Below are 23,431 nucleotides of genomic sequence, written 5' to 3' on the forward strand. Positions count from 1 at the left end.
ATACAGAAGTTGATGTAGTCAGTAGTGCAGTCAACAACTTCCTCAATGTTCTCACTATGTGATCCCTGCAGGATATCCCAGTTTGTAGTTCCAAAACATTCTCTCAGAGCCTTCTCTGCCTCCGGGGTCCACTTCCTGAATGATCGTGTGGTTGTAGGTAGGACCCTCACTTTTGGTTTGTAGTGAGGCCGAAGCAGAACCAGGTTATGATCTGATTTCCCAAGCGCAGGCTGCGGGGTAGCGCTGTATGCGTCTTTAACGTTTGCATACAGTAAATCAATAGTCTTATTTCCCCGGGTGTTACAGTCCACATACTGGGAGAAGGCAGGTAATGTTTTGTCTAGCGTCACATGGTTAAAGTCTCCAGCAATTAGCACAAGCGCCTCACGGTGCTCTGTTTGTAACTTAGCAACAGCAGAATCGATGATGTCACTCGCTGTCTCCACGTCCGCTCGAGGAGGGATGTACACGATGACAACAATGACGTGTCCAAACTCTCTGGGCAAGTAATCAAAATAATCTTTGTCAAAAATACAAACTTTCCTGAAAAAATATTCCCTCATAGATGGAATGAATATACCCAAATTTCAGAATGTCATAGCTTAAGTATGTTCAGTAAACAACCCAGGTTTGATGATGTTAATTAGGTATCTGTAGTTCTATTTAGTTGTTTTGTGGCTGTTCTAATCCATTCATGACAGAGATACATGCATTAGTATTAGAGACATACATTGCAGTGTTTAAATACAGTATTACACTTCTCTTTCAGCATTATGGTTTCTTTCTGAGTAAGTGTATATATTGATTTTTTTGACAGTTTACTTTAGACTGTATTGTAACAGTCAGCATATTATCCTGAAGATAGGTGGAAATGCATGGGTGATTGACAGCAAAATGTCATGCAGGTATGCTGAGCTCTGCATTCCACAAATCCCTAGAACTACAACGTTCAAGAAGGCAGCTGGAGACTCCTGGAGCACTGGATAAATAGAACAGTCACAAATATTTTTGAATAAACGTGCATGTTATCAGGCTTTACTCTCATTTGGTGTATGCGACACGGTCTTTCCATCTTGGTGCTTGTTATAGTGTTATTATTCTTGGTGTTATTGTGAAGTGGCAACATTTGTGTGCATCTTAGCATAATGTTTTTCTTCTTTGTCTTTGTTTTAGTGTTCGTAAACTTCTTCTGCTTCTATAATAATAATAATTCTTTACATTTATATAGCACTTTTCTCACTACTCAAAGCGCTCTCCACACAGGGAGAACCCGGGAAGCGAACCCACAATCTCCTTACTGCAAAGCAGCAACACTACCACTGCGCCACCTGTGAGGATAGAACTCCATCCATCCATTGTCCAACCATCTATATCCTAACTACAGGGTCACGGGGGTCCACTGGAGCCAATCTGAGCCAACACAGGGCGCAAGGCAGGAAACAAACCCCGGGCAGGGCGCCAGCTCACCGCAGAGGATAGTACCAATAGTTCTAATACTACCATTGCTACCTAGAATATTATTTACTTTTTAAAGGAGCCTGTTGAGGTGGTTTGGGTATCTGAATAGAATGTCCCCTGGAAGTCTCCCTGGGAAGGTGTTTTGGGCATATCCAACTGGGAGGACACCATGGGGCAGACCCAGGACATGCTGGAGATATTATATTCCTTAGCTGGCCCGGTAACACCTCAGTATCCCTCCCCCCATGAGGAATTGGAGGAAGTGGCATATAGGTGCAATCATTGCTTAGACTGCTGCACCCGTGACCCAGATTTGGATAAGCGGCACAAAATTGATGTATGGATATTATTATTATTTTTGAGGTGAAACCGTAGTGTTAGTATCATAAAACTACAAAAAGTTATCATGAGTGCCATTTTACAGCTTGGAGTGCTGTAAAATAATGATGTCATTCATTCTGAAACATGAACTTCTGTTCCTTGCTGTGATTAGGTGTAGGATGTTTCAGAACTACTTCTTATGACTTGCTCTGGGGTAGGACAAATTCTTATCATAGTCATTCTTTTAGTACAATTCATCCATCCATCCATCCATCCATCCATCCTCTTCCGCTTATCCGAGATCGGGTCGCGGGGGCAGCAGCTTGAGCAGAGATGCCCAGACTTCCCTCTCCCCGGCCACTTCTTCTAGCTCTTCCGGGAGAATCCCAAGGTGTTCCCAGGCCAGCCGAGAGACAGGCCCTCCAGCATGTCCTGGGTCTTCCCCGGGGCCTCCTCCCGGTTAGACGTGCCTGGAACACCTCACCAGGGAGGCATACTGGAGGCATCCTGATCAGATGCCCGAGCCACCTCATCTGACTCTTCTCGATGTGGAGGAGCAGCGGCTCTACTCTGAGCCCCTCCCGGGTGACTGAGCTTCTCACCCTATCTTTAAGGGAAAGCCCAGACACCCAATGGAGGAAACTAATTTCAGCTGCTTGTATTCGCGATCTCGTTCTTTCGGTCACTACCCATAGCTCATGACCATAGGTGAGGGTAGGAATGTAGATCGACTGGTAAATTGAGAGCTTTGCCTTTCGGCTCAGCTCCTTTTTCACCACGACAGACCAATGCAGAGCCCGCATCACTGCGGATGCTGCACCGATCCGCCTGTTGATCTCCCTCTCTGTTCTTCCCTCACTTGTGAACAAGATCCCGAGATACTTGAACTCCTCCACTTGGGGCAGGATCTCGCTACCAACCCTGAGAGGGCATTCCACCCTTTTTCGGCTGAGGACCATGGTCTCGGATTTGGAGGTGCTGATTCCCATCCCAGCTGCTTCACACTCAGCTGTGAACCGATTTAGAGAGAGATGAAGATCACGGCCTGATGAAGTGAACAGGACAACATCATCTGAAAAGTTATGAGTAGAATCGGTGACAAAGGGCAACCCTGGCAGAGTCCAACTCTCACTGGAAATGGGTTCGACTTACTGCTGGCAATGCGGACCAAGCTCTGACACGGATCGTACAGGGACCGAACAGCTCTTATCAGGGGGTCCGGTACCCCATACTCTCGGAGTCCACCCCACAGGATTCCCCGAGGGACACGGTCGAACGCCTTTTCCAAGTCCACAAAACACATGTAGACTGGTTGGGCAAACTCCCATGCACCCTCCAAGACCCTGCTAAGGGTGTAGAGCTGGTCCACTGTTCCACGACCAGGACGAAAACCACACTGTTCCTCCTGAATCCAAGGTTCAACTATCTGACGGACCCTCCTCTCCAGGACCCACGAATAGACTTTTCCAGGGAGGCTGAGGAGTGTGATCCCTCTGTAGTTGGAACACACCCTCCGGTCCCCCTTCTTAAAGAGGGGGACCACCACCCCAGTCTGCCAATCCACTGTCCCTGATGTCCATGCGATGTTGCAGAGGCGTGTCAACCAGGACAGTCCTATAACATCCAGAGCTTTGAGAAACTCGGGGCATATTTCATCCACCCCCGGGGCCCTGCCACCAAGGAGTTTTTTGACCACCTCGGTGTGCTCAGTCCCAGAGATGGGGGAGCCCACCTCCGAGTCCCCCAGGCTCTGCTTCCTCATTGGAAGGCATATTAGTGGGATTGAGGAGGTCTTCAAAGTACTCCCTCGACCAACCCATAACGTCCTGAGTCAAGGTCAGCAGCGCACCATCCCCACCATATACAGTGTTGACACTGCGCTGCTTCCCCCTCTTGAGACGCCGGATGGTGGACCAGAATCTCCTCAAAGCCATCCGAAAGTCGTTCTCCATGGCCTCCCAAAACTCCTCCTACGCCTGAGTTTTTGCCTCAGCAACCACCAAAGCCGTATTCCGCTTGGCCTGCTGGTACCTATCAGCTGCCTCCAGAGTCCCACAGGACAAAAAGGTCCTGTAGGACTCCTTCTTCAGCTTGATGGCATCCCTCACTGCCGATGTCCACCAACGTTTTCGGGGATTGCCGCCATGACAGGCACCGACCACCTTACGGCCACAGCTCCGGTCAGCCGCCTCAACAATAGAGGCACGGAACATGGCCCATTCGGACTCAATGTCCCCCACCTCCCTCGGGATGTGGTCAAAGTTCTGCCGGAGGTGGGAGTTGAAGCTACTTTCTGACAGGGGACTCTCCAGGCGTTCCCAGAAGACCCTCACAATATGTTTGGGCCTACCAGGCCTGACCGGCATCCTCCCCCAACATCGAAGCCCACTCACCACCAGGTGGTGATCAGTTGACAGCTCCGCCCCTCTCTTCACCTGAGTGTCCAAGACATGTGGCCGCAGGTCCGACGACACGACCACAAAGTCGATCATTGAACTGAGGCCTAGGGTGTCCTGGTGCCAAGTGCACATATGAACACCCCTATGCTTGAACATGCTGTTCGTTATGGACAATCCGTGACGAGCACAGAAGTCCAATAACAAAACACCACTCGGGTTCAGATTGGGGGGGCCATTCCTCCCAATCACGCCCTTCCAGGTCTCGCTGTCATTGCCCACGTGAGCATTGAAGTCTCCCAGCAGAACGAGGGAGTCTCCAGAAGGTATGCCCTCTAGCACCTCCTTCAGGGTCTCCAAAAAGGGTTGGTACTCCAAACTGCTGTTCGGCGCATACACACAAACAACAGTTAGGACCCGTCCCCCAACCCGAAGGCGGAGGGAGGCTACCCTCTCGTCCACCGGGGTAAACCCCAATGAACAGGCTCCAAGTCGGGGGGTAATAAGTATACCCACACCCTCTCGGCGCCACTCACCGGGGGCAACTCCAGAGTGGTAGAGAGTCCAGCCCCTCTCAAGGAGATTGGTTCCAGAGTCCAAGCTGTGCGTTGAGGTGAGCCCGACTATATCTAGTCGGAACCTCTCGACCTCACGCACTAGCTCAGGCTCCTTCCCCTTCAGAGAGTTGACATTCCACATCCCAAGAGCCAGTTTCTGTAGCCAAGGATAAGACTACCAAGGTCCCTGCCTTCGGCCACCACCCAACTCACACTGCACCTGACCTCCTTGGCCCCTCCCATAGGTGGTGAGCCCATGGGAAGGGGGACCCATGTTACCTCTTCGGGCTGTGCCCGGCTGAGCCCCATGGGTGCAGGCCCGGCCACCAGGCGCTCACCATTGAGCCCCACCTCCAGGCCTGGATCCAGAGGGGGGCCCCGGTGACCCGCATCTGGCCAAGGGAAAACATTGTCCAAAGGTCTGATTCATCATTGGAGGTTTGTTGAACCGCTCTTTGTCTCATCCCTCACCTAGGACCAGTTTGCCTTTTAGTACAGTTTAGTACAATTCCTAGGAGTAATTCTGAGAAGCTGGATAAATATTGGTATTGATCTTGAGTTGTGGTTTACTGAACACTGCCCGCATGTTTAATATTTAAAAAAAAAAAAAAAAAAAAAAAAATATGAGTAGCCTCAAACTATAATTTTCAGATGGTTGGCAAAAGAACCTTGCTGTAAAAAACAGAATAATAGCTGTAAAATTAGGAATTGTATAAACCATTTTAATGCAAGTAAACCATTGTATCACCACTCTTAAAAGTAAACACACACCTGTACTTGGATTTTTGTGGCAACCCTTAACGGGAGCAGCTGAAAGAAGAAGAAGATGCATTGAGAGTAGCAACACTAAAGCAGTTATGGTATTTGGAATACTATGGCTATTCCCTGGACCATTATATTGCTGCAGGTTAATTACAATCAGATGCATTACACTAATAAACAATATGCAGTTAGTTTCAGTGTATTTATAAAGCCGCGTCAGGAATGTGGGTCTAAGAAAGAAATGGTGACCACACAGGAACAGTGGCACTGCTTTGACGCTGGGTGCCGCCAGTCTGCAAAACCGAGCGGAGAAATTGCGTACACCAGGGCATGAGGTACCGTGGAAAAGTGCGTGGCTTTACGCCAAGTTTAGGTTTTATACATTGCGATTTGAGCGTGGAAACGTTCGTACGCAACATTTCTGTGCGTACGCACCGTTTATACATGAGGCCCCTGGTGGTTTCGAACTTGTTCCACTTACGGATGATGGAGGCCACTGTGCTCATTGGGATCTTCAAAGCAGCAGAAATTTTTCTGTAACCTTCCGCAGATATGTGCCTCGAGACAATCCTGTCTTGGAGGTCTACAGACAATTCCTTTGACTTCATGCTTGGTTTGTGTTCTGACATAAACTGTCAACTGTGGGATCTTATATAGACAGGTGTGTGCCTTTCCAAGTCATGTCCAGTCAACTGAATTTACCACAGGTGAACTCCAATTAAGCTGCAGAAACATCTCAAGGATGATCAGGGGAAACAGGATGCACCTGAGCTCAATTTTGAGCTTCATGGCAAAGGCTGTGAATACTTATGTACATGTGCTTTGTCAATTTTTTTATCTTTATATATAATCTTCATTTGCATCTTGATCTTTGTTTGTCTGCAAATTCACTGCCTTGTGTGGTGTTCCTGCTGTGTTCAGTAGAGGGCAGTAGTGATGGAGGAGGAAAGGAAGTGAGGGGGAGGATCGTTGGATGAGGTTGGAGTGGTGATTAAAGAGGATTGAACTAAAGGAGACTACGTGCTGTTTGTACTGGCTGAATACACAACACCTTAGTTGTTACTTTTGTTTACAAACACTGTCGATACCACTCTTTGTGTTTAGATCTGGCGTCGACACCGTGCTTTGTGTTTAGATCTGGCGTCGACACCGTGCTTTGTGTTTAGATCTGGCATCGACACCCGCTTCATTGTCGAGACTGTGGTTTTTTGTGTTTCTAACGACCATCGTTGGCAGCACTTCGTCCAAATCAAATGTTCACCCACTTCTTGGAGTCGGCAGTCAGAGTATATAAGTCGGACACACTTCTGTGATTTTCCATCAGTCGGAGTTTGGAGTTCAAGAAAGAAGCATTGGTTCTTCCTTACTCTTTGGATTACCACAAAGGAACCTGCGAGATTGGAGAAAGGTTGAGAAGAGATCGTGAGAGGAAACGACAGCGTCATGAAAACGAGACGGACTGTGAATGGAGAGAAGCAGAAATGCTCCTCCACCACCACATAATTACTATTCGGACAGTGACTCAGAGTAGGACGTTCCTATCGAATCAATGTCCAAGGGTTTTGTTTTGTAATTTTGTTTCCCTTATAAAAAATCATAATGCTGTGCGACGAAGGGCCCAGTTCACGACTGGCAGCCGCGTTTAAAGAGGGAGCTCTTCACAGACAATTTTAACACACGCAACGTAGTTGGGCGCACATGGCTAGTATATATATATATATATATATATATATATATATATATATATATATATATATATATATATATATATATATGTATATGTCTATCTATACATATATATATATATATATATATATATATATATACATACACATGCAAATACACACACACATATATACATACACGTATACATATCTATACTAATAAAAGGCAAAGCCCTCACTGACTGACTCATCACTAATTTTCCAACTTCCTGTGTAGGTAGAAGGCTGAAATTTGGCAGGCTCATTCCTTACAGCTTACTTACGAAGGTTAAGCAGGTTTCATTTCGAAATTCTACACGTAACGGTCATAACGGTCGACTATGTCCGCCATGTTAAACCTTCTTATTTATGGCAACATCTTCACAAAATTTGGTAGGCGGCTTCCCTGCGCTAACCGAAATTGATGTACGTACTTAATTCGGTGGTACACCACTGTCGGCTGCCATATTGAACTTTCCAACGGTCTTTGTTACTTAATGGGCCCATCTTCAAGAAATTTGGTACACGGGTTCCCAACGCTAACTGAATCCTACTTACGTACATATAAACGTCCATAGCCTGCAGCTCGGTCCACACTCTGAATCCTCCAGGCACTCCTGAGCATAATCTAATTTTGAAGGTGGGGGCACCAATAATGTTACTGAGAAACTTTCAGCCACCGAAACTTTGTTATGGCACGAGACTTCAGGTCACATGCCTGCAAAAGAACCTAATTGAGGAAACTATTTTTACTGGCGGTGGCTCAGGGGAGAGAGTTTTTATTCCTTGCATCCCCGTTATACCCTCTGATCTCCCATTTCAATTCAAACGCCTCCAATTTCCAGTAAGGCTCTGCTTCGCAATGACAATTAATAAGTCTCAGGGACAGACCCTACAAAAGGTTGGCATTGATTTGAGGCAAGATTGCTTTTCACATGGCCAACTATACGTTGCATGCTCAAGATTAAGCTCAGCGCACAGCTTGGTCATATTACAACCGGAGGGGCGAACTGACAACGTGATATACAAAGAGATCCTTAACAAATAATTATTGGTACATTTTCCCTCAGTTTATTATTTAAAATTTTAAAGCAGTACTTCGCCGCTGCAAAGCGCGGGTATTTTGCTAGCATACTAATAAAAGGCAAAACCCTCACTGACTCACTCATCACTAACTCTCCAACTTCCCGTGTAGGTAGAAGGCTGAAATTTGGGAGGCTCATTCCTTACAGCTTACTTACAAAAGTTAAGCATGTTTCATTTCGAAATTCTACACGTAACGGTCATAACGGTTGATAAAGTCCGCCATGTTAAACTTTCTTATTTATGGCCTCATCTTCACGAAATTTGGTAGGCGGCTTCCCTGCGCTAACCGAAACCGATGTACAGTGATCCCTCGCTATATCGTGCTTCGCCTTTCGCGGCTTCACTCTATCGCGGATTTTATATGTAAGCATATTTAAATATCGCGGATTTTTCGCTGCTTCGCGGGTTTCTGTGGACAATGGGTCTTTGAATTTCTGGTACATGCTTCCTCAGTTGGTTTGCCCAGTTCATTTCATACAAGGGACGCTATTGGCAGATGGCTGAGAAGCTACCCAACTTACTTTTGTTTCTCTCTCTCTCTCTCTTTCTCTTGCGCTGACTTTCTCTGATCCTGACGTAGGGGGTGTGAGCAGGGGGGCTGTTCGCACACCTAGACGCTACGGACGCTCATCTAAAAATGCTGAAAGATTATCTTCACGTTGCTACCTTCTGTGTGCAGCTGCTTCCTGAAGCGACATGCTGAACGGTGCTTCACATACTTAAAAGCTCAAAGGGCACGTATTGATTTTTCACTGTTTGTTTTCCTATGTCTCTCTCTCTCTATCTCTCTCTCCCTGCTCCTGACGGAGGGGGTGTGAGCTGCCGCCTTCAACAGCTTTGTACCGGCGGTGCTTCGCATACTTAATAGCCAAACAGCCCTATTGATTTGTTTGGTTTTCTCTCACTTTCTGACATTCAGTGCTGCTGACACGCACTCCTTTGAAGAGATATGTTTGCATTCTTTTAATTGTGAGACAGAACTGTCATCTCTGTCTTGTCATGGAGCACAGTTTAAACTTTTGAAAAAGAGACAAATGTTTGTTTGCAGTGTTTGAATAACGTTCTTGTCTCTCTACAACCACCTGTGTTTCTGTGCAAATCTGTGACCCAAGCATGACAATATAAAAATAACCATATAAACATATGGTTTCTACTTCGCGGATTTTCTTATTTCGCGGGTGGCTCTGGAACGCAACCCCCGCGATGGAGGAGGGATTACTGTACGTACTTATTTCGGTGGTATGACACCACTGTCGGCCGCCATATTGAACTTTCTAACGGTCTTAATGGGCCCATCTTCAAGAAATTTGGTACGTGGGTTCCCAATGCTAACTGAATCCTACTTACGTACATATAAACGTCCATAGCCTGCAGCTCGGTCCACACTCTGAATCCTCCAGGCACTCCTGAGCATAATCTAATTTTGAAGGTTGGGGCACCAATAATGTTACTGAGAAACTTTCAGCCACCGAAACTTTGTAACGGCACGAGACTTCAGGTCACATGCCTGCAAAAGAACCTAATTGAGGCAACTATTTTTACTGGTGGTGGCTCAGGGGAGAGAGTTTTTATTCCTCGCATCCCCGTTATACCCTCTGATGTCCCATTTCAATTCAAACACCTCCAATTTCCAGTAAGGCTCTGCTTCGCAATGACAATTAATAAGTCTCAGGGACAGACCTTACAAAAGGTTGGCATTGATTTGAGGCAAGATTGCTTTTCACATGGCCAACTATACGTTGCATGCTCAAGAGTAAGCTCAGAGCACAGCTTGGTCATATTGCAACCGGAGGGGTGAACTGACAATGTGGTATATAAAGAGATCCTTAACAAATAATTATTGGTACATTTTCCCTCAGTTTATTATTTAAAATTTTAAAGCTGCGAAGCGTGGGTATTCTGCTAGTTTTTAATAAATTTGGAAAAACCTCAAGTAAACTTTTTTCATGTTGTCATTATGGGGTGTTGTGTGTAGAATTCTGAGGAAAAAATTAAATTAAATCCATTTTGGAATGAGGCTGTAGCATAACAAAATGTGGAAAGAGTGATGCGCTGTAAATACTTTCCGGATACACTTTATAGTTTGGAACTAACAGTATATGTGTTACTGTATAAGGTAATTCTACAAATTATCTGTTTATCATAAATATTATTACAGAGACAATTATTACAGAAACCGTCTAGCTACTATGTCACTGTAAAATGTATATGTAATCCCCTTTTGTATTATTTTCCTTGGGCATCATTACAAACAGAGAGAACATGCCGTTATCTGTCTGTGAAGATGTGTATTACTTCCTTATATTATTAAGTATTTTTAAATATGTATAGTATGTGGGCAGAGCAAAAGTATTAAATGTTAGGAGTCACAACTTGTAACGATGTAGTGTCTCACTGTGAAACATTTTTGCTTAAAAACATAATCTTTCTTAATATCAGTCTTGTGTATACAAGAGAATAATACCTTAAGTGGCACTTTCCTATAGTACATGGTCTGCTATCCTGTAAGTTGCCCTCTTTTATTTGTCCAATATCTACAAATGAAATGTGTCATAAGGTGGTTCTTAAACTTTTCTTGACATAGTTACTTTTTTTAAGAGTAATGATGACATCATCCTGATAGTGCCTCAGATTTTTTTTTTTTGCCTTTTGTACTAGTGTATCATCTAAATGTTTTAAACACTTTGATGCCTATTGAAGTTATTAAATAATGGGATAATTATTTGAAAGTTGATTACTACATTATTCAGAAACTATATTGAATGTTTTTTGTATAGTAATACATTTTATCATGTCTTAGCTAAAATAATAATAAACCAAAACAGCAGAAGATGTGCTTCCATTTGTTGTCATTTTTTGTATATTTGCATATATTTGACCAAAAAAAGTATGTCTTTTTTCCCTAAACAAACCCTTTATTTTATATTATTTGAGCAATATAAAGAGCTTGGCTTTAAGTGGGTCCAGCCTGTTTCATCTTATACAAACTAGGTCATTTCCTCTCAGTTTTCCCAATGGGTGGTTGCTTTGCTTTTCCTTATTTTGTAACTGCAAAATTTTGTCCTTTTGTTTTGTCCTCGTGATTCATTTTTCCTAGTAGCTTAAATGTTGAGTTATTTTTTTATTCTTCTAACACACTGACCATTGACATAGCATACAGATCCTTAATTTCATGTGAGACCCAATGAAGTATTTGATCCATTTTATTCTGCACCAGATGTTTGGGCTAGAGTAATTATTAAGTATAAAGTCTCTCAGTTAATTTATAAATGTCATATTTCTGGCATTACAATGGCATGATAGGCTTGTTATTCTGTTTCTATAACAGTAAGTAGATATGGTTATTACTTTGCTTAATTGGCATAATTGTATCAAAATGAAATCTGATTTAAATATATTGTATTTTATAGTAATATCTGGAAATATCTCACAAAAATCCATACAAGCATGGATTATTTTTGTATGTTTCCATCTGTACTATTTATTCTTTCCTTCTTTCTTTCTTTTTGAAAATACAGCCAAACATTTTTTATTTATAGCATATTTTGAATAGACTGTACAGAACTAACTTAAAAGAACCTTATGTCAGTCATTTTAAATTAAATTATTTTTTATCTGCTGAAGCAGAATTAAACTTTGATGAACCAATATAGGAAGGCATGGTTGCGCGGTGGTAGCACTACTGCATCATGTTGGTTTGCTTCCCAGATCCTCCCTGTGTGGAGTTTGCATGTTCTCCCTGTGTCTGTGTGGGTTTCCTCCGGGTACTCCGGTTTTCTCCCACAGTCCAAAGATTTGCAGGTTAGGTGCATTGGCGATTCTATATTGTCCCTAGTGTGTGCTTGGTGTGTATGTGTGCCCTTTGGTGGGCTGGCCCCCTGTCAGGGGTTTGTTTCTTGCCTTGCACCCTGTGTTTGCTGGGATTGGCTCCAGCAGACCCCGTGACCCTGTAGTTAGAATATAGCGGGTTGGATGGATGAACCAATATAGATGTAATGCACATTTTGTTTCATATCTGCTGTGACTGTTAAGAGGCATTTCTACATTTGCTTTTCTAATTTGCTTAGATTACAAAATTTACCTTATAACTGTTGCTGTGCTCTGGATTAAAATAACTCGCAACAGCTGTTAATATCTGGAATATCTTTTTAGTGTAGTTCTGTACTGTAGTCACTTTTTAACTTGACTATTTGGTAGCATTGTGGAAACATTATTTTTACAAATTTTTGTTAATGTGATTATGAACATTCTAAAGATGTCACAAATAATCACTTTTGTAAACATATCTGTCTGTCTTCAGGGTTTATAGTGGGGTTATCTGTTGAGAGTTTCAGGTTGTTATACTTCCTCTGCACCACACTAGCAAGGAGAATCCTCTACCAGAAGGATTCTTTAGAAGGCATAAATGAAAAGATAATTTATGGTAAATATTGAACTTTTCAAATTGTACATTATACTTGTTTTTGCTCGTTTTATCCAGCATTTGATAAATATTACAAATATTATTATTTGGACTTCCAGATCACTTGCTTCAACATCAGTTTCTCTGTTAGTATTTACAAACTGGTGAAAGGAGTGGAAAAATAACATGTTCTTAACTACTTTGAAGGAGAAGGCATAAGCTTAATTTCTTCTAATAACAAACAGCTACTCAGCTACTTTGGATTACTAAAAATAAGCCACATTTCTTTGAACTTCTGAATTATAGCACAGCTGTGACTTCAGGAATAGCGCAAGTCATATGCAGTAGATAAGAGGGCAATGAGGATGAAGTAATTTCCCCAGGCATATCATCAAATAGGGTGAGGCTGAACGGTTTTCCCTTAACTCTGGATAGTAATGTTACATTACTACATGTACAGTATGTACAGGTTATTTTGTACTGTACGTAAGGTAGAATTAAATGGGTTCGACCAATAGATACTCTATCTTTTAGTGACGGGATTTTAGAATATGTGTTATTTTGTTATTTTTCTGTCTTATAAAAGCATATACAGTTGAATACAGTTTGTTGTTAGCATAGTCTAGAACATCTTTCATCTCTAGTGCTGCATGGAATATATACATTTGACACAAAATTCTGTTCTGAAGTTAAGCATTTTCTATGAATTTTTAAAAGTATATTGCCAGTCCTGGCATTATATAATAGAACCTGTGGAGCACAAGGTACACGTAAAACAAAAGCCTGGCTTTCAATTATTGCTGAAGTTACTTTTAAAAATCCTTCTTCTTATGTATAAAATTTTAAATACAGTAGATAAGACTCCACCCTGTATCATATAGTTTCTTAATCTCTCTACTGCATAGCATACATGGAGATCTTAAAATTCAGGCCTGCTTACATTTCTAAGGATGAGTAAAATCTATACTGGAATGCCTTTAGCTATACAGGACCTAAACTCTGCACTAATCTGCCCATCAGTATTAGAAAATCCATGTTAATCTTCGCGATTGAATCAAGGCTGAAAACATATTTTTGCATGCAGTACAGTGCATGCAGCAGTTAAAAAAAAAAAAAAAACCCAAAAAAACAACAAGAACAGAAAAAAAAAGATTTAACAATTTTGCCCATTACAACAGAAGGGTAGAGAAAAATGTCCCCGAAATTATGTGTAATATTGGGTTTAATTTTGTTTGTCTTAAGTCGTAGGGATGGGCCCTGAGTCAGTGAGAATTGAGAACCAATTAGTTGTCAGCTGGAAGCACAATGCACATAATGCAGTTACAAGGAATAAAGAATGTTATTGTTTTGGACTTCACAAACAGAAGAGAAGCTTGTCTGTCTGTTGTCTCATATTTTGCTAACCATGACATAATGGAAACAAAATAAAAGAGCAGAGATTGTGGCTAAACACCTGCTACTTGTAAAACGGTGGTTCTCAACTTTAGACTACCTGTAGCTACAGGTTTTTGTTCCAACCAGTTTTTTAATCAGTCAGACATTGTTACTTTTAACTGATCTTAATTTTTAATTATCTGATCCTTTTTTTTCTTTTAATTTGCACTTAGAAAAGAGGAGTAGTGTCAAATTTACACTTACACTGTAATGTGCCACTGTCTTTAGTTGTATCAATGACTACTGAAAAACCTATTGTAAATACAAAGAACAATAACACCTCTTCTAGTAGAGCACTCATAACAGTTAAATAGGCCAGTATACCAACCATTGCAACATGGAAGTTATATTGACTTGAAATAGGAATGCATGCCTAAAAAATATCTCCGATATATTAGAAAGCCTAACATGCTGCCTGTCAGAGTAGCACTGGTGTTGCTCATGAAGGGCAGCGATAACGTAACAGAATAGTGGCTTTCCTGCATGAATCAATCAGGCATCATATACAGTGCATCCAGAAAGTATTCACAGCGCATCACTTTTTCCACATTTTGTTATGTTACAGCCTTATTCCAAAATGGATTAAATTCATTTTTTTCCTCAGAATTCTACATACAACACCCCATAATGACAACGTGAAAAAAGTTTACTTGAGGTTTTTGCAAATTTATTAAAAATAAAAAAAACTGAGAAATCACATGTATGTAAATATTCACAGCCTTTGGTCAATACTTTGTCGATGCACCTTTGGCAGCAATTACAGCCTCAAGTCTTTTTGAATATGATGCCACAAGCTTGGCACACCTATCCTTGGCCAGTTTCGCCCATTCCTCTTTGCAGCACCTCTCAAGCTCCATCAGGTTGGATGGGAAGCGTCGGTGCACAGCCATTTTAAGATCTCTCCAGAGATGTTCAATCGGATTCAAGTCTGGGCTCTGGCTGGGCCACTCAAGGACATTCACAGAGTTGTCCTGAAGCCACTCCTTTGATATCTTGGCTGTGTGCTTAGGGTCGTTGTCCTGCTGAAAGATGAACCGTCGCCCCAGTCTGAGGTCAACAGCGCTCTGGAGCAGGTTTTCATCCAGGATGTCTCTGTACATTGCTGCAGTCATCTTTCCCTTTATCCTGACTAGTCTCCCAGTTCCTGCCGCTGAAAAACATCCCCACAATAGGGAAATGGCACAAGACTGTTTAGCATTTAAAACTATGGCAAGAAAAAAATCTAAATTTTCTGTATATGTTAATCTCACACTACTGTTCTTTTCTGAATGCAGTATAAGAGAAGAACAAAAGAACAGATATTTAAACAATGTTATCAATAAAATGTAAAACAATCCACTAATTTTGAAACTGATTGGAACAAAAAAGTGCAACCACAGTCATACAATGTAATTTGTATATTTTGCAAACTGCCTGTTTGTTTATAAAATGTCTTTGAATTTCAGTCTGTTTGGGGAAAAAACTGCTAATTAAAAAAAAATCTTACCCTTATATAATGGCATATTCTTGCTAGGTAGGGGCCTATGCTATTAATTTTGCTAAATTAATTATATACTGTACAGTAATCCCTCGCTATATCGCGCTTCGCCTTTCGCGGCGATTTTATATGTAAGCATATTTAAATATATATCGCGGATTTTTTGCTGGTTCGCGGATTTCTGCGGACAATGGGTCTTTTAATTTCTGGTACATGCTTCCTCAGTTGGTTTGCCCAGTTGATTTCATACAAGGGACGCTATTGGCAGATGGCTGAGAAGCTACCCAGCTTACTTTTCTCTCTCTCTTGCGCTGACTTTCTGTGATCCTGACGTAGGGGGATTGAGCAGGGGGGCTGTTCGCACACCTAGACGATACGGACGCTCGTCTAAAAATGCTGAAAGATTATCTTCACGTTGCTATCTTTTGTGCAGCTGCTTCCTGAAACGACATGCTGCACAGTGCTTCGCATACTTAAAAGCTCGAAGGGCACGTATTGATTTTCTTTTGAAAAACAAACTCTGTCTCTCTCTATCTCTCTTTCTCTGCTCCTGACGGAGGGGGTGTGAGCTGCCGCCTTCAACAGCTTTGTGCCGCGGTGCTTCGCATACTTAAAAACCAAACAGCCCTATGAACTCCTTTGAAGAGGAAGATATGTTTGCATTCTTTTAATTGTGAGACAGACCTGTCATCTCTGTCTTGTCATGGAGCACAGTTTAAACTTTTGAAAAAGAGACAAATGTTTGTTTGCAGTGTTTGAATAACGTTCCTGTCTCTCTACAACCTCCTGTGTTTCTGCGCAAATCTGTGAACCAAGCATGCCAATATAAAAATAACCATATAAACATATGGTTTCTACTTCGCGGATTTTCTTATTTCGCGGGTGGCTCTGGAACACAACCCCCGCGATGGAGGAGGGATTACTGTATACTCCTTATATATTTGTGTGTACTTCTTTGTATTGCTTGATGTTTATCTGTGTATAGTTTAACATTTAACAATTTGTATTTATTCGGTAGTTTGCTAAGTAAGCAATGTCTCTCTGTAAAGGCAAAACCCCAAAAACGGAAGCAAAGATGAAGTGCATTTTGTATAAAGCATACTAATAAAGATATTTGCAGATATTGCAACCCTGTATAATATAGTTATAGGCGATGCAAAGTGCAGAAAAACAAAACCTTAAGGCAAATAACATCAATTCAGTTTTGAACCTGCCTAGTTGAAGTCAGTATCATCCGGGGTAATCCTAAAACAAATTCAATTAAATTTAAATTTATGTAAATGTGAACAAAAATATGTAGTTTTGCTTGTTTACTTCTATTGTAGTAAATTGCAGAGCTGTAAATAAAATTTGCTTGCACATTTTCAATCTGTATGAATTCCTATTAAATTTACTTGTTTTAGGAAGGTATGTTCTAAGTAAGTTTTTTAATTTCGATTATAGGCTACTTGTATAGTTACAGTAATTATATTTAAAACTAGCAAAATACCCGCGCTTTGCAGCAGTGAAGTACTGCTTTAAAATTTTTATTAAGAAGAAAAGAAAACCTTTTTAAACTGAGGGAAAATATACCAATAACAATTTGTTAAGGATCTGTTTTTTTGTGAAGCTGTCTCTCTATATATACACAGTTTCTCCGCTGTTTTATAAACGAACGCCATATAAGTCCATCCTTTCTGCTTGCTTCGCGGTTCTGTAGTGGTTTATTGTTCGTCTATTACGATTGTTTTTATAAACGAACGCCATATAAGGCCATCCTTTTTTCTTGCTTTGCCAAGGAAGCAGCCTTTTTATTTAATGCACGGGTTCTCCGTTGTTTCATTGTTCGTTTATTACAATTGTTATAGTTGTCTTTGTATACGACGTTGTCAGTTGAGCACTCCGGTTGGAATATGATCAAGCCGTGGAAGCTTACTGTTGAGAATGCAACGTATAGTTGTACAGGAGAAAAATGGCAATCTTTTGTAGGTCTATGAACTTAATTTATGCCTGTATGCGTCAGTCGCTTCATATTCTTTTCGTACCTTATCAATTGTGTAATGTGTTTTTTGAACAGGTTTGATTCATCGAAGTGATCACTCGTGCTGTGTTCAGTCAGTCACTCGCTCGCTTCTTATTGTTTCGCTGCCTTCTCAATTGTGTAATGAATGTTTTCTTCAGCGCTCTTTGTGGCTGTTCCTTGTTTTCAATTCACGTGATTACGTGGGAGGCGTGATGACGCGATACGCAACTCCGCCTACCACGGCCAGCGAGCTGCAGTCCATTACAGTATATGGACAAAAAAGAGGTTCCAGTTATGACCGTTACGCATTGAATTTTGAAATGAAACCTGCCTAACTTTTGTAAGTAAGCTGTAAGGAATGAGCCTGCCAAATTTCAGCCTTCCACCTACATGGGAAGTTCAAGAATTAGTGATGAGTGAGTGAGTGAGTCAGTCAGTCAGTCAGTGAGTCAGTGAGGGCTTTGCCTTTTATTAATATGTATAGATTTCATTTTCGCTTAGTGCTTTAAAGTACAGTATATGTTTCACTGTTTATCTACATAAATACTTATTAACTGTTAAAGAGTCTTTATATATTTTATATGCTTGGATTAGGTCCACTTCCTTGTTTATGTCTAAAGAGACAGTGTCCTTTAGTCTGATTTTCTAGAACATGTCATGAACCTATGGTATATAGGCTTTTCTCTTTTCTGTTAGACAGTGATTATTTTTGCACAAAATATGTATTTGGCAGGTTTTAAGATAAAGGCTGTTACATTATAGTTTCAATTGTGATTGCCAAGTTAGTCACTTCACTGTCATTTGTCTTAGTTATTAGTTATTGTACATGGTACTTATACAAATGACAATAAAGAATTGAAATGAATTGAAATTGAATTATTTGTGGTGGACTTTTAAAGAATACCAGTTTTTTGTAACAGATTAATCTGAATGTGTTCACTTAGGTTTTTTTTTTATTTCCAACTGATATTTAAAAAAATATATATCAGGGTACACTATATTTTAAAAAGTTGTATAGAGCCCAGGGTTTGATACCCAGTCCATATGCTGTTAGTATGTTTGTTTCTTCATGTGTCTGCAAATGTTTTCCTATGATACTCCAGTTTTCTTCCATTATTTTGTGCCATGGATTTTAATTTAATTGGGGGCTGTCAGGTGACCTGATTTGAATAATTTTGGGAGTGTGGATGACTTCTTTCTTACGCTACTGGAATATGTGTCGGCTCTCTACACTCCTAAAATGGCAATGGGAAGTTCAGAACATGTAGAGAAATGTTTATACAGAAAATTCTATTTGTTTTACATGCTGTTTAGCTAAAACAACTGAAGTCTCAAAGTGATTTAAAAAGAGAAAAACTTTGAATTGAGCCCTATTTTCTACTTGCATAATGAACTCGGTCACCTGCTTCTGTTGCTGCCAATCTTTCAACCACTCTTATAATGTAATAATGATCCCCTCTTAATCTGAATCAGATTTCAGCTGAGCGTATTTTCAAATGTAATGTTACCCACAATTGGCTTTGCCAGACATTGATTCCTTGACTTGGGAATCAAGTGTGTCTATTGCCAGCAAGTTCAAAAATCCAGCAATCTCTGCTCTAATTTGAGTAAAATGCAAGCGTTCATTCTTAGAAATTACTAAAGCTAAACAAGTATGTTCCCAATTTACCCACTTTTATCACATGAGAATAGGGTCATTCTTTGTGGAGATAGAAAGAGAGATTTTGGGAATAGTGTTTTCTCTAGTAGATGTCCCGCAGCATATTTAGATATACCCTCCATTCCTGCAGAGGAAGCAAACCATCTGCCTTTCTCAGTGGCATCAAAAACTAAGCCTGTTCCCTTTGGATTCAGGAAACGGGACATTTAAATGCATCTGTATGCTATCCAGCATAAACTTGCTAAGTCAGGCTGCTTGGCTGCTGTTATGCTGCAGTAGCAGCCCTGTGTCTCAGTTCATTTAGCGGCTTGTGTTCCTTTGTTTAAGTGGCTCTCTGCCAGCCTGTTCTCAGACAGCTATTTGGTAAAGCTTTTCTTTGAAAAGCAGGAGTAGGCTCTGCCTTATCTCTGAGACATCCCCTCCTCCTTCTGTGCCTTCACGCTGACAATGCTGGGTTGGGGGCGGGGGGATTGGGATTTTCATTCGGTATATATGCACAGCATCGTCTTCAGCACGAGTGCGCACACATACGCACACACTTGCTCACTCTAAGGGGCTTTGGTAAGCAGGGAGACTGCGCAGGGCTCCTACCCTCACTTTCCCCTTTTTCCAGTTGGCTTTCCCTCTCCTCTTCAGTCTTTTTAGATTCTGAGTGAAGCTGGGACCGCCACGCGGGCACAGGGGGAGGAGGGCAGGTAAGAATGCTTATCTCATTTTACGCAGTTCCTTTTGCTTTCCTTTCGTCTGGTGCAGAAGGATGGATAGTCCTATTTTATGCGCCTGTGCTTTGATGCAGCAAGCATAGTGCAGAAGGAGCTTGTTGGCTTGAGAGGCTTGATGCTCTGCCCTCCAGTATTGGCGCATAGAGAGGCATCACTGCATACTGGATTACACAGGGGACAGCTTGATTCCCTTGTAGCGCTGTTGTCATGTTTAATGCATGTCCTATTCTTTTAAACGTGTGTCAACTGCAACTATGTTTGTACAATCATGGACAAATGAGTTTCTGCAGGGAGACTACACCAGACACTGTAAATAGACCTTTATCAAATATATTGTGTTTGAAAGTGGCAGATGATTTATTATTTTAGTTGTTCCTTTAAATAGTTTAAAAGTATTTGCATCTGTTATTGCAGATATACAGTACTACATCTCTTTTGCTGTAAAATGTAAAATTTTGTCTGTAAAATGACGAGTTTGTAAGTGTTATGTGATATTTTTATAATTCAGTAAAACATACAAGAGAAAGCTGTATGTAACTTTTGAATATGCTTAAAGTTTTTGGAGCAAACACGTATGTTTAGTCTTGTCTATATCTCTAGCAGAAACGAGCCTTGACATTCTGATAACTGCCAATTTGCCGTTGAAACAAGGGAAATGTTAGCTACATTTTATATTGTTTTCTTTTTTCATTACTAAAGTACTCATATGAAAGCAGTATAATGATAATGAAATGATATGTCTTCTGTATTGTTTCACAATGACCTAGTGGATTTTTTTTTTGGTTAACATTTTGTATCTCATGTTCATGTGGGTGCTTCAAACAGTATCATTATGAACCATAGCACTCAGAATTGAAAGTAAGCTTTTCTTTTTACTTTATTGATGGTTCAATGCATAATACATCTGTCAGTAGATCATCAGCTAGTCAGAGACTGAAAGAAGGAGCAATCGGAATTGTTTGCACATAGGTAGGTCTTTATCTTGCCTTTGTATTTCTAGAACTATGTATTTATTTGCTTTTTAGACAACACCACTGACCAAAGTGTATATATAACCTTTGTTTACCTATTTAGAAGATGCTTTTATCTTCGATGAAAACATGGAAAACCATACTAATGCCGCTAGCTATGCATACACATAAGTAATTTGTTCCAAGGACACTACTAAAAGAAAAAAGTAAAAATTATAAGTAGAGGAATTACATTTGGTTGATATTTATTGTTTAAAAGAAACAGTGTTAGGCACTCAAACAATACTTCACTGCTGAGTTTGTATTTGCATTTTTTGCTTTATGTTTGTGGTAATAGGTGGCAAAATGAATCATACTTCCTGCCCTCAAAGGATAGTTCTGCCCTTCCTCTTTTTGCCTCTTCTTTTTTCCTTTGATTAAGCATTAAGTATGAAATGGATTTGATCACTTAATAAAAATACTGGAAGTTTAAGAATATTTCAGAAAATATAACTGTGTTCATAGCTTCAAATGTCATTATTCAGGAAGCTTGATTTTTAAATTTTTTTCATTTGCCTTTTGCTTAGTTTGAATTATGTAGTCACTTCTTCCTTAACATCATATTAAGATATTATGAAACTCAGTTAAGAGGCTGCTGAGGTTTTCTTTTACGATTATAAAGCAGTTTTTTCTTACTATATGTTAAATTACTTTAACTGCAGGACTCCTTCCTTGTTCCTTTATGAAAGTAGTTTAACAGAGAGGTAAATTAGTTTCAGATTTTGCATTCTTGCAGGGAAACTCTATACCTTTATGCATTTTAAAAAAGTAGAACTTATTAAGAAAGAAAATTCAATGTTTCCTTAATATTTTTTGTCTTTCAGTCTTCATATTCATTTAAAGTGACAAACCTTGAAATGTCAGCTGTATCTGTCTGCCAGTTTTTCTGGAATCTGTACAACCAGTCTGGTACTCTGAAATGGACATTTAGAAATTAGTGTAGGATTAAAGTGAATACATTGGAGATATCCCATTATACCAAAAGCAATGCTTTAAATGGGGAGTGCCTTTACACTTTACAAAGTAACTTGACAGTAACTTATGTCCTTTTGCTTAACTTCTCGCAACAATCAGAGACCTGAAAACTTAAGGAACATTGGTGTTCAGATAGATAGATAAAACTTTATTTGTCCCAAGGGGAAAATTTGACTTTTTACAGAAGATCATTAGATAGATAGATAAATATATTATTACTGAGAAAAGTGCTATATAAATGTAAACAATTATTATTATTATTATTATGGTCTTAACACACACCAGAATGACAAAAAAGGAAGAAAGTTAAAAAGAAAGAAAAACATCTGACTTGGCACTTACATTCACAGTGAGGCATTATGCAGGTATATTGCTATTGGCATAAAGGAGCCCCAGTTGCGTTTCTTGACACACTTTTGCTTAATAATTGAATGGCTGAAAGAACTCAGTTTTAGTGTGTCAGGGAGAGGATATGCAACATTGTTCATAATGGCACTCAGTTTTGTTTCAAGTGTCTCTTTTTCTAATGCCTCCCGGGGGTCCAGAGTACATCTCATAACTGAGACTGTCTGTTTAATTAGTTGGATGATTCTATGGACCTCTCTTGAAGTGATGTTACAGATTCAGCACAACTCAGCTTAGAAAATCGCACTGTCCATCAGAGTTGTAGAAAAGGTTTATTGCAGGCCTTCGGTGTGGCCCTTTTAATGTCCTAATACTTCAGATACAGTTATGTATACAGTCTTAGTTTCCATCATATACAGAATGAAAATACTGCCATAATAAAAATATTTGACATTTAAAGCCCTAGAATTTTAGGTTCTGCTCCATAGATTCCAAGGATAAGTAACCTCCAAAATTATTCTTAACATATATCATATTTTCTGTTCAGTTTTGGAAAAATAGTACATATGATTTAGTGGTTAATAAGTTTGCACTAAGTGTGATTGTCTTGAGTTTAATTTAAGTTTTGCAGATCTACTGATCTGTCTTAGTAATGTTAAACAAATATTTTGTTCAAACAAAATGCACAGGTAACATTGTAATTTGTAAAGAAATTTGAAAAGCTTATGTTGACAGCCTGACAATATTTTGTAACACCAGCATATTTTTTAAACAAAAGCATTTGAAAACTAACTGTAACGTTTACCATGCAGGCTTTTTAATCCTTCCTGTTTGTATATTAGGAGGGAACAATGACAAGTATAGGAAAAATCCATCAAGACTGTTCTTTTGACAAAGAAAATTTAAGTCTGTGGGACATTCTTGGGTTGTTTTCGTAATGTTGTTTAGGCTTATTGAGAAGAGGGAAAGGGAAGGCCTGGACCTTCTGTAGTGGTTAAATGTTTTGTTTCCTGGTTTTCTTCAAGTAAACCCATCAGAAATATTTTAACCTCTTACAGATTGATCTGCCCATATTTTTTAACCTGATTAATATAAATATATTGTCACAGGTGGAGCCTAGC

At 40.3% G+C, this 23,431-nt stretch overlaps 1 protein-coding gene across 7 annotated transcripts in view; it reads left to right on the forward strand.

Annotated features, from left to right (window-relative positions):
- Positions 1-23,431, forward strand: part of kcnab2a (potassium voltage-gated channel subfamily A regulatory beta subunit 2a) — a 405,095-nt gene that overhangs the window by 30,877 nt on the left and 350,787 nt on the right. For 4 of the 7 annotated variants that reach the window (XM_051930888.1, XM_051930895.1, XM_051930894.1 and 1 more), the window contains exon 1: positions 19,827-19,953. The exons of 2 other annotated variants lie outside the window; for them this stretch is intronic. The gene's annotated coding sequence lies outside the window, so the exon portion shown is untranslated. Of the gene's footprint in view, positions 1-19,826; positions 19,954-20,076; positions 20,290-23,431 lie in introns of those variants that run through there. One more of the 7 variants, XM_051930889.1, reaches the window with a different exon arrangement.

Source organism: Erpetoichthys calabaricus, chromosome 8 (genome assembly GCF_900747795.2).
Source record: "Erpetoichthys calabaricus chromosome 8, fErpCal1.3, whole genome shotgun sequence".
NCBI classification, from domain to species: domain Eukaryota; kingdom Metazoa; phylum Chordata; class Cladistia; order Polypteriformes; family Polypteridae; genus Erpetoichthys; species Erpetoichthys calabaricus.